The sequence below is a fragment of the Podarcis bocagei genome, assembly GCF_964188305.1.
Source record: "Podarcis bocagei genome assembly, chromosome: 11".
Classification (NCBI taxonomy): Eukaryota; Metazoa; Chordata; class Lepidosauria; order Squamata; family Lacertidae; genus Podarcis; species Podarcis bocagei.
Window position 1 is genome coordinate 24,161,106 of NC_138136.1, and position 12,430 is coordinate 24,173,535.

Here is a 12,430-nt window from a genome sequence, read left to right on the forward strand (position 1 = left end):
CAGCATGACTAATCCGCTTGTGGCGAACCAGAGCTGCGCATGGAAATGCCATTTACCTTCCCGCTGGAGGGTGCTTTCAAACTGCTAGGTTGGCAGGAGCAGGGTCCAAGCAATGGGAGCTCACCCTGTCGCGGGGATTCAAACTGCTGACTTTCTGATTGGCAAGCCCTAGGCTCTGTGGTTTAACCCACAGCGCCACCCGCGTACCTTCTGACAGGCATCTTAGCATTCATCAAATTATAGGCAAGGGTGTGTCTTGTTGAGGGATGAGGAATAACTCACTGTATTTGGGCTCTGCTTAGTGCTAAAATGAATTACCTCTACCAAATTAAGTGAGACTCAATGCGTAAGATCAAGATCTTAACATTTTGAAACATTCTGTTGAAATAACAATTCACACTTTCAATGTTGGTCAATGAAATGTGTGTTCAAATAAAAAAATAAAGAAATAAGCTTCCGTGAGTGTGGTGTTTGGAATAGGGTGAAGAGATTTAATGCCTGATATTGTTCTTGCCAATGTCTTATAAAAGAAGTAATTGCAGTGCATTAAACTGGCTCCTTCCATCGAGTATCCTCACGCCAGTTCTTAATATCCATATCCACAAAAATTGAAAATGGCTTGTAAGTGCAAGTAAAGGGTACTTATAAAATTAACAAATGAGCTGTAGTGTGTATCATGCTGGGATACTGCTGCAGCCAGCAGAGAAATTGAGATATCCCAGCATGACACACATTCTGCATTTTCCCCTCTTGTGATTATAAAATAGAACTATGAAAAGAACAGGAAGAAAATTCTCTCTCTCTCTCCCTCCCCTCTCCTTCTCTTAAATGACACTTTTCATCAATTCCTCCTCTGTATTTTGCTCTTCTAACTTGCACAACATTAGACTTGTTCACATGTTTTCCTGAATACAGCTAGAAGCTATCTCTATGCAGTTACAAGTGTTTGTATGAAACAATGTACACTTATTGAATGTTGCATGTGAATAATTGTATGAGTCTTTCACACAACTATTCGTGTGCACAGGAATGCAGATTCTACACTCTTTGAATATTTTATCTGTGGAGCTTAGACTATAGAATGTACTTCCCTGCCTGGCTTCTTTGTTGTTTGCCTTTCGATGAACAGCAAAGAGTGGGATTTTTCAAGAGGCATTTGGGCTGGTGGAAAATTGGCTTTGTATTTTTGCGCCAGTGATGGTTTTTGTTTTAAGATTGTATTTATTTGCCATGGTTTTCTTCCTTCTATTTTGTGAATACTATTGTGGTTGGCTGTCTTTAGGTCTTGGACTCAAATACTGGGTTAAAGTATTGATTTATAAATAAACAAATGTGTTAGCAGAACATACTTTCAAGTAAGCTGATCTAGGATCGGGGGCCTCCCACTTATTCCAGTTATCCAGTTATCACTTCTGGATATGGGATCATATGAGAGGAAGGATGAGGTATAAGAAAACTAGGAGTAGTAGTAATAATCATCTGCAACCAACTGCATGTTCTCACACCAGCATCTGAGATGAGGACCTTGTTGCCCCCTAAATTCTGTGGAGCTCCAGCTCCCATCAGTCCCAGTCACCAAGGCCAATGGTTTGGAATGATGGAAACTGTACTCCAGCAACATCTAGAGGGTAACCAGTTCCCTGTGCCTCATCTATGCCACAATTCTAGCAGATGTGTGTGTACTTCAGCACCAGTCTTCTGTACCATATACATCCATACCTTCAATGCAATGAAGGTGTCATGTTTTCCATGCTTCCACATGTCTTGGCCATGCACCCATTCCATGACAAGGTAGTCTGGGGTTTCTGAGAATGTGGGAAAACCAGAAGAGAGATGGCTTTTGCAGGAACCTCTGCTAATTGATCACAGAACAGGTGGCAGCTGTTTGGGCAATTTCTACTTCTTTGGTTAGCGTTTTTCATCAATGGCGACAACTACAGTGACTCAAGCGTTCAAAACCATGACTTTCTAGAATAATCTAGCACAAATTGCAATGGTACCAGTACCAGCAGTGGAGCAGTTCTAGTTTGATGACCCGCTTAAAGAAATCCAGAGTTGTCCATCTGCAAACGTCATGCTACCAGAAACTTTAAGGAGATTATTGTCTGGGAGTACTCAAGAGCTGGATTCCCCCCCCCCAAAAAAAAGTCTTCTGAATGGGATAGAAAGGCATACTCTTCCTCCTCCCAGTTTAGAATTATGTAATCATTAATTGCTATGTGAAAAGAGACAATAGAAGCTGCATTTTAAATCAGGGAGTGGAAATAGACCGGGGAGAGCAAGGGCTCATCCACACTGGAGTTTAATTGGATTCTCTCTGTCTCACATTGCAGCGTCCACATGATATCAACCTCATCCAAGTAGCAGCCCACACTTTCTCCCCACTAAATTCAGTTGTCCCAACGTGCAGATAATTAGATATGAGGAGAAAATCCAATATAAAATAATATCACTTAGTTGTGGACACAATGAAGCACATTGTGGCTTTTTTTTTTTTTTTACATGTGTGGTGTTTCCCTGGCTGCCATTTATTACTACACTCTCTACCTCCATTGTGCATATATGATCTTGCACAAAATGGCTATATTGAAAAGAACAATTGCCCTAGCACTTACTGCAGTGGGGAGGATAGTGAGAGAGAAAAGGAAGACACTGCCTGCCTGGTTGAGATAGATTTCAGAGGCATTAACACTGAAAGTGCTTGTGTGTGGACTAAGTTGTTCAAATATGCATGCAGAAACAGTGACCCATGTGCACATGAATGCCTTTGTGTGGACTCAGCCAGAGAGAAACAAAAGTTCTTGGTGAGCTTTGCAGCAGCGACAAATTGAGCATGCTAGCTGAAGCTGAGAAGAGCTGAGAATTCAACAACTAGAGGTCACAAGTTGCTCATCCCTGTTTTGCAACCAGAGAAGTGAGCTGCAGTACAGCACTGAAGCCATCTTGAAAAAATATTGGGGTCCCCCCGATAAGCCCCACTCTGCATAATTGAGCACAGGATGACACACACACACCATTGGCAATGCCCATCAACTTTGGGGAGACTTATTCCCCTCAAATATTTTATCAGGTAGCTGAAGGGACCTCAGCTTCTAGGAGTTGGCTCCTATGGCACTAGAAGAGGTGGATACAATGTTGTGGAGATATTTCTCTGTTTTCTTACACTGGACCATGTTGTGTGAATAGTTTCTTCTTTCCCTACATTTTGTTGCAACGAGGCAGCACAAGATGAACAGAAAACAATCCTGTGTTTTGCCTGGGCTTTTAAGTTTGCCCTCCCCAGGCCCCTGCACATGTACAGAGCTCCCACCCAACCTGCAAAGCACTGAAGAGGAGAGGCTGGTACAGCCTCTGAAGTGGGATATCGTGGTTTGACTTGGCTCTCTCTTTTTCCTTCACCTTCTCGGTCAGCTTCATGCATATTATGAAGTGGTTCCACTTTATCCACACAAGCATATGCTGCAATCCAGTAGCTAATCTATAAAATGCCACAAAGCTCTTTGACAGGTTTTTCATTTATTGTGGTATGTAACTTGAACCTTGCAGTCAAGTTCTCTTGCTAAACCCAATTAACAATATCTGCATGAACTTCTCTTACGCCTCATTTTCTCTGAAAGTTAACAGCCAGTGCATGGTAAACTGCCTCACAATATTAAAAAAATCAATATTTTCTTTACAATTTTTCTTTGCTCTGAACATCTACATCGCAGGGAGGCTTCTGTGCAATCTGAAAACATCCTTCCATTCTTTTTTATTTAGCAGAATTTATAACGCGCTTAATTTGTTTAAAAAATAAAAAACCCCAACTATAAGTGGTATACAATCTCTAAGGACTTGTTCCTAGAAAAGTCCCTGTTGTATTAATTTTCTCAATGAGTCTTTCTAATCGGATAGTAAATTGCTATATATGAATAGGTATATTCATTTTGTCTCCTGACCCAAAAGCTCTAGTGCAGTGCTTCTTTCCCCAGTGCATACTGCAGTGAGGTGCAGTTGGAGGGATGAAAAGTAAGTGTGTGTGTGTGTGTGTGTGTGTGTGTGTGTGTGTGTAAAAGAGGCATCAGCCTGCCATTTTGAATGTCATGTAATGTGGCTGTTGGGTAGGGAAATAGCAACCAGAGGGAAATCTGGGCAGCCTTTGGACCATGCCAAACTGGGAGGGAGAATTTAACTCCTCCTCTCCCCGCCATAATCCTGAAAAAAATTCCCTCTGAATATGCTCTTTGAATATATTAAGGGAAGCTCCATTGACACCAATGGGAGCTTGTTCTGAAATGCAAAAAAAGAAAAAAAAGAAAAAGTAGCTTTGAGGAGGAGATGGTGGCTGCAGGCAAAGAAAGTGTTGAAATTCCCCTCCATGTCTGGCACAGTATGGAGGCTGCTCCAATTTCACTTTGACTGCTATCAGCATAGCAATATGCATGCAATTGTGCATGCATTCATGTGATGGTTTGTTTGGTCCCCTTTCTTTTAGGATAGCTGCTTCTTCTTCTGCAACTGCTGTTGGAAAGGATTCTTCTAAAAAACAAAGAAAGCACACCCGCACACCCAAGGGATAAGAAGGTAGAAATCTACTATTTACAATTGGATTGCCATTGAGTCTCTTGGTTGTCCTGTGCTTTGCTTGTTTTATTGATAGTGGGGTTTTGTGGCCTTAAAAAAACACACCTTTTGCTCTTTTGGGCTGGTTTGGTGACAACACCATTATTGGTGAGCTCTTCTTTTGAGTATGTATGCATGCAAGTACAACACAAATATTTGGTTGTTGTCCTCAGTGGAAACATGAGGGTACAGCAGATGTAGACCAGGTGTACTTTGGAAGGAGTTGCTGCTATGTTTACACAGACATTAGGGCTTCCATCATGAATTTTTGATATTGAGCCTTAGAGTGATTTAGTTCAGATGACTGGCTTTGACTTGATTTGCAATGTGGGTCCAAAAGGATATTCATCTGGACCAGGAAGCTAAACTACTTAGGATGGAGGTTGAGTTACTTTGTGGGTTACTTCAGGGATTCTCTTCCATTTTTCTTCCCTCAGGCAAGACTGCTTGGTAGAGGCAGGTCTTCTCATCACTTAAAAGATACAGAGCTGTGAATCTACCTCCACTGTCATGTCTGAGTGTGGATGCAATTGTCTGAGAATGAAGTGTGGATCTTGGGGCTACCATCCTTTCCCAGAGCAGGAAGGTAGGTTCTATACTAGTCTTACGTTGACATACGGTTTATTTTTTTCCATTTCACCAATCCTCAATAATGTTGTGGCTAGGTTGAATGCCATATCTGTCTCCTATCTTTGTTCCAGATGGGCAGCAATGAGATATTCTACTGCAGCTTGCACAGAAAGTGTTGTATTGATAACATGATATCTGCCAAATAGTTTGGAAGGCTGACAAGCAATTTAAATAATCAATTCTTGATTTTTTTTGTTTTGTTTTGAGCATTTCTTTTTTGCTCTTTGTTACACATACGCCTTTGCTTTCCATCACTTTCCACAGCAGTATCGATCTATCCATATTTAAAATATTGATGCGTGCTCTAAAATACACCATGGTACAACTGCACTTATTTAAATGGCTGGTGTAAAGACAGCAAGCCCAAAGTTCAGAAAAGTAGTGGCTTAGACAAATGAGTGCTGTCATATGCTGTTTTCTTCATGATGTATAAATACTGAATATGGATTTTCCTAATGAGGATTCAAATATGTAAGTTCTTCTTTGGAGCAACAGTAGAACTCATATGTCACATGCTGCTCATTAGTTGTGGTCTCTTTTACACTTGCAGGAAGACTAGACAAGATCACAGAATCATAGAACTGTAGAGCTGGGACCCCAAGGGTCATCCAGTTTGACACCCGGCAATGCATGAATCTCAACTAAATCACCTATGACAGATGGCCATCCAACCTCAGCTTTAAAACTTTCAATGAAAAAGAGTTCACCGATGTGGTGTTTGCCCATTCTTTTGGAAATGTCTGTATAGGGGGAGAGAAAGGGTTAATAGGTAGACCAATAGAAAAGCCAGAGGCGGAGCCTACCTGTTTTTTAAAGGCTTAGCCAGAGGTTTAGACAGCTGGAAAAAAGCAGTTGGAAGACAGATGGAAATAGAGAGACAGTTAGTGCAGTTGGTTCTTGTGTGAGGGGAAGTAGAAGGGTTAGAGACAGGAAAAAATAAGATAGGAGGGTAAAAGGGTAACAGCGTTTCAAATGCATTTAAAGTTTATTTGTGTTTGCAATAAACGACAATCTTCGTTGCTAACTTGAGAACCCGACTGAGTAAGATTTTTACGGGGGAAACCTTGTTGGTAGCAGCGGATTAGTGGTATACAGGTCAATAGTCCGTGAAACGACCTGGGGCTCCCACAACCACCACAACTCCACAACCACCTTCCAAGAGACTCTGTTCCACTGTCGAACAGCTCTTGCTGTCAGAAAATTCTTCCTGATGTTTAGCCAGAATCTCCTTTTTTGGATCTTGAAGCCACTAGTTTGGGTCCTAGCCTCCAGAGCAGGAGAAAACAAGCTTGCCTTCTTGGTAGTGGCGACCACCCTGTGGAACGCCCTCCCATCAGATGTCAAACAGATAGACAACTATTTGACTTTCAGAAGACATCTGAAGGCAGCCCTGTTCAGGGACATTTTTAATGGTTGTTGTTTTATTGTGTTTTTAATATTTTGTTGGGAGCTGCCCAGAGTGGCTGGGGCAACAGCATGTAAATAATAAAATTATTATTAAATTATTACCCTCCATGTGACAACCCTTTAGATATTTGAAGATGGCTATCATATCTTAATCTGTATGCTTCAACTGTAGGATATGTTGAGTCATGTTCAATACCCATGACCAATTGCAATTGCTTTCCACATAAATGAGATATGTAATAGACAATAGCTCTAAGCAGGCTTGTTTCCAAGTTGAGTCAAATTACAACTTCTGCTCTTGGTGAATTTGTGGCAGGCATTATGTTTAATAATATGGGCTTTGCTTTGTAGATATGTTAGTCTTCAAATGACCAGGTCTTGATATGACCAGACTTTGTCATTTTTATGTCTGTATTATTGATGTATGGCTGTGGCAGTGATGATAATGGGAATCCCTTGTGTTGTGCCATAATATGCTGGAATTTCACGGGTTCCACTGTAGCAAAGATAGCAAGGGCAGATAACACATGACCCTGGATGTATATCATAGCATGCCCTGTTGATTGGGTGTCTGCTGTCATGTCACATGGCCAAATCAGCTCACCTATAGATGACGTATAGCTGGCATTTCATTGGTCATCTACATTTCCACCAGACAGCAATATGGCAGAATTTGGGTTATTGTACATACCAGAGTACATATCTGCTCAACTCTTTGCTTTGTATGCTGAACAGCAGCCACCACTGTACAGTGTTACCTTGGGTTAAGAACTTAATTTGTTCCGGAGGTCCGTTCTTAACCTGAAACTGTTCTTAACCTGAAGCACCACTTTAGCTAATGGGGCCTCCCGCTGCCACAGCACAATTTCTGTTCTCATCCTGAGGCAAAGTTCTTAACCCGAGGTACTATTTCTGGGTTAGCGGAGTCTGTAACCTGAAGCGTATGTAACCTGAAGCGTATGTAACCCGAGGTACCACTGTACACTGAATGCTTCTGTGAATAACATCTGATTCTACAAACTAAGTGTAGATGTACTTTCTGGGGATGAAATGACATGACAAGGCAGGGTAAGTGACAGGAAGAAAACTGAGAAGAAACAAAGGGAAAGGAAAATGTGGCAATCTGTCGGCATAACCTGACACATATGTGAAATCAACAGGATAAAATGGTGAGCAAATTTATGGAAAGGCATAAGACAGCCTCCTCAGAGAAGCAGAAGGATATCTGAGAGAGGAGATGAATGAGGTATTTGAGGCATTCTACATGTTTATTCACATCCTGCAACACAGCTGAGAGAAGCAGGGTGGCGAAAATTGAATAGAGTGAAATACTTGATGGCAAGGACAAGTAGTTAGAATCAGGCAGAGAACAACTAGCCTTTGTGTATTTTTCTGGGTAGAGAACAACATCTGACAACACCTTTTCATGGTGTTCAAGGCTAGACATTTTCTTCCTAGTGATAAATTTTAAAATAATTCCTGGAAAACAAAATGGGGTCACAGTTGCTGGTTTCTAAATTCGTCACAATGTAATTTTGTGCATTTGTGACAGAATGATGAATGCATGAAAGGGACATGTAGATTCTAAGAGATTTTTATTTAGCTTTCCATGGAACTACAGAAAATACTAAAAATGTTTTTTGTTTTGTTTTCTTTGCTGTTGGTCTTTAATGTCCCATGGGACTCATTGTTATTGCTGCAACAGACAAACATGGCCACCCCTCTGCAAATGCTTGCAGAAATTACTTTTCCCTGAGTATGCATAGAATTGCATATTACATATGCTCATCGATCAGATAGTATTCAAATGCTCCTCAGGGTGCCAGTTCCACACAATCCTTTCTATTCTGATTAAAAATTAAAATGGACCAACTTATATCATATCGGCATACAAATGTTGAGAAGAAGTTCAGGAGCAGATTTTCCAAATTAATGTTATCATATGACTGATCTACTGTGATGGTTTGTCCATAGAGGACTATTGTTACCCTGATCTTGATAAATTATGAGTCATTGCTATATATTTCTATTTGTCATGGGACCTTTTGTGAATAATAATAATAATAATAATAATAATAATAATAATAATAATGTATACTGTCTGCCCTCAATACTACTGGTAAAAGTGATGATCATTTTGGCAGCTGAGATTTTCAGCTGACATTGCCATCACATATGTTATCACTTGATGATCTTGGCTGAAAGTGTGAACTGTCTCCACTGAAATGTACTGTATTCAGAATGGCACTGATGGATAGGGAAGCTTTTTGTGATGACCTTTTTTAACAATTGCTGCTCATCAGTTGATGCTGCAGCTACCAGCAATGAAACTGTGTATGAACTGACCCTTAGGTGGATGTGGCTATGTACCTGATTGTTTAAATTCTGTTGAACTAATGTGTTGTTGCTTGCCACCCCAGTCTCTGAGCAGTGAAAGAATCCAAGGGTTCCAGGCACTTACCCAGGGTTTGTGTTTCCTTTTGAAATGAGGTACAGTGTCCTCTTTGAGATATATGGTTTATTCACACATATATACAATCTGAGCCTATGATGGAGGGGTTCACAGCATTAACACCCCAAGAGAGCCTTGCTTTCCCCCATAGCTGCAGCCTTGGATTCAAACAGAAATCAAACGTTGCTCTCTCTCTCTTGGTTCTCAGCTTGCTGCTTTCCTTCTCACTCACTAATAATAATAAATAATAAATAATAATAATAATAATAAAATAAATAAATAAAAATTTTATTTGTACCCCACCCTACCCGGCCAGAGCCGGGCTCAGAGCAGCTAACATCATATTACTAATACAATATGCATAAAAACAATCAATCAATCAATTAAAATGCCCCCCAAAATTAATTCATATAAATTAAAATTAAAGTTAAAAACTTTAATTCTTCACTCTGTGGCACTTCACTCTGTGGCCTCAGCTCTGGCTCTGTCTAACCAAGTACCTGAAAGCTGATGGAGGGAGACCCACCTATTTGCCATCTTGCACAGTGCCCCTTCCTTTGTCTCTCTTATTGGCCCATCACCCAGGCTGCCACCTCACCAGGAAGCTAGCCTGGCTATTTCAAGAATCAGAAGGGGGCCCAAGCATTCAGCCTAACCCCCCAACAAAAACAAACAAAAACACCCCATAACAGTAAAATGCTTTTCGGAAAACTATCATGGTCAGGTGAGATAGTCCCCTTTGATATGTAAGTGCTTCAGTTCCCATCTCAAATCTCTCCTATGCAGGTCAGTGTCACTGTGCTTTGCTTCACAAGCGGGAGAGCTTGTTCAAAAAAGCAGCTTAGATTCTGCCCTATCAGGTCTTTGGGCAGGACCACAGTGCCCTGTGCTTTAGCCTGGCTTTGATTGCTTAGCTATGATCTCCTGTGTGATGTTATTGTTCCCGGTACCAGTTCAACATTTGATACGAGACTGAAAGGTGGAGAAGTGGCTTCCTCTCTCTAAAGTATTATTTGTTCAGTGTTCTTGCCAGAGGGCTTTGTGCTAAAACTCGTTTTAACATCCTGATTAACATGCTTCAAGTTATTTGACTTGTCCAGATACGACGAGGATGTGTGTTGCGAGGCCTTCCAATGTAAATTTTATCTTAATCTCAAGTTAGAGCTTCCTCGAGAGGCCAGCATACGGCAACATTTCCCAAGGCCCCGAAGTCTGTGCTGTTCAAACAAAGTTGAACTCCGACCCTGGTAAAACGGAAGACTTCACAGTTTCACTTCCTAAGATGGAACTGCCAACATTGTTAGTGGCAAAACAGTCTTACATTGTATGGTTCTGGCTGACCCGGGGTCTTACTTGAGCTGGGAAGGGAGGAGGTGGAAAAGCTAGCTGCAAAAAGAGTAATATTCTTGGCAGAAAGGCACTGCGGAGAAATTCCAGGACGTTGTTTTCAGTCTGTGAAAAGCTGTTCACACTCTCAGGCAGATTAGTGGCTGCCAGGATCATTCTGTGTGAAAAGAGCAGTCACAGAAAGGTTCCAGATTAAAGGCATTTTCAGTGAAATGTTGGGCACTACTAGAGAAGACTGTGGAGAAGCACACCAGCACTAATTTTACTGGATTGTCATCACTTCTAGAAGGCTGTGTTCATCCATCTTTTTCAAAGCTTTATGGGAAGGGATGGGGTGTTCAGGTTTTGAGTGCCGTTTCAAGATTTGCCCTAGTTTGGGTGGGCAATCTTCACATGGCTGCAATTGTGTATGGGTGACCATGGGGTTCCACATGCTGGCCCTGCTTTCTCTGTCATGTACCAAATAACTCAGGTCCTTCTATGATCGAAGGTATAAAGCTTGCTGTATGTGCATAGACTAGAATTTGAAGGCACAGAATGTAGCCATGTTGTTGAAGATGGTCAGTCCTAAGGCTGGTCAGTGCCTGAAAGGGAGACTCGTGTTTTTTCTAAAACCGCCCTCAATAAAAAGCTGTAGTTCAAGTCTTAGCTTTAGGATAAAGTAATTTGGGGTTTCTTCGGTGGAAGCCTTTCTACATGGAACATTTTCTTAGGCCATTTGGGTTAACAATGTGTTCAACTTTAATAGAGCTTTATGGTGATGCCAGGTTTAAAGGTAATTGAATAATTCGCATCTGTGTCATATTTATTTAGTTAATTAATAAGCAGTTCGGTTGGCATTTGCATGTATTAACAATCCTATCCAAATATTTGAAAAAAAACAAACTGCCTTGATTGCAGATGGCAATGCATTTCTATAAGAATTTTTATTTATTTAATAAACCTACGGTATATACCATCCTTCATCAAGAACCTGAAGGGGACTATGCTCTAGTATTGAAATTGGAAGCTCTGGTACTTGGTGTGAATTGAGTAGCTGACTCTAGCATTCCAAATGCTTTGACAGCAACATAAAACTGGTTTGTCAGGAAATGGTTTGGCTTTATAAGCTACCAAAATAATAAAGTACCGTATTTTTCGCCCTATAGGACACACTTTTCCCCCTCCAAAAATGAAGGGGAAATGTGTGTGCATCCTATGGAGAGCGAGAGGGGTTGGTGCGCACTGACTCCTCTTGCTCTCCAGGCTTCAGGAGAGGCCCACCGCCAGCCCCACAAGCTTGGGGGACAGCGGGGAGGCGGAACACCACTATCCCGCTGTCCCCCGACCTGGTTTGGAGGCTGGTGGTAGGGAGCCTGCTTCTCCCCGCCGCCAGCCCCGCAAGCTCGGGGGACAGCAGGAGGCGCAGCACGCCCAGGCTTTGAGTTTCGAGCTGCTCTCCTCAAGCTGTGGGAGCCCGGCGCTGGGCTCCCACGGCTTGCGGAGAGCTGCATGTTCTGGGGGCTGGGGTCAGGGGAAGCTCGGGCTTCCCCCGCCCCAGCCCTGCGCCTGGGGAAAAAAATATTTTTCCTCCTTTATTCCCGCCCCCCACCAAAAAATTAGGTGCATCCTATGGACCGGTGCATCCTATAGGGTGAAAAATATGGTACATCATTATCCCCACCCCCAATATGTAAGACCTGGGAATTCGCAACTCTCTTCACTTGGTAATTTATTCCTTGTTGTTCCTCTTTTCCTTCATTGTAGACTTGCCTGCGAGGCATTTTATACTTTTTCTTTGGTAACCCCTTGAAGATGAAGAAGAATAAGTGATTTAATGCTTCCAACAGAAGAGGCAGGTGCTAGGTTTGTACTACAGAAAGCCCACAACTTATGCAGGGATTACATTCCACGGATCGTGCCTAAAGCTAAAATCATATTTAGTCAAAATGCGTTGGGTTCAATGGTGGGTAGGATTGCCAAAGTCATATTTCCTGGAAGCCTGCCCCCTTT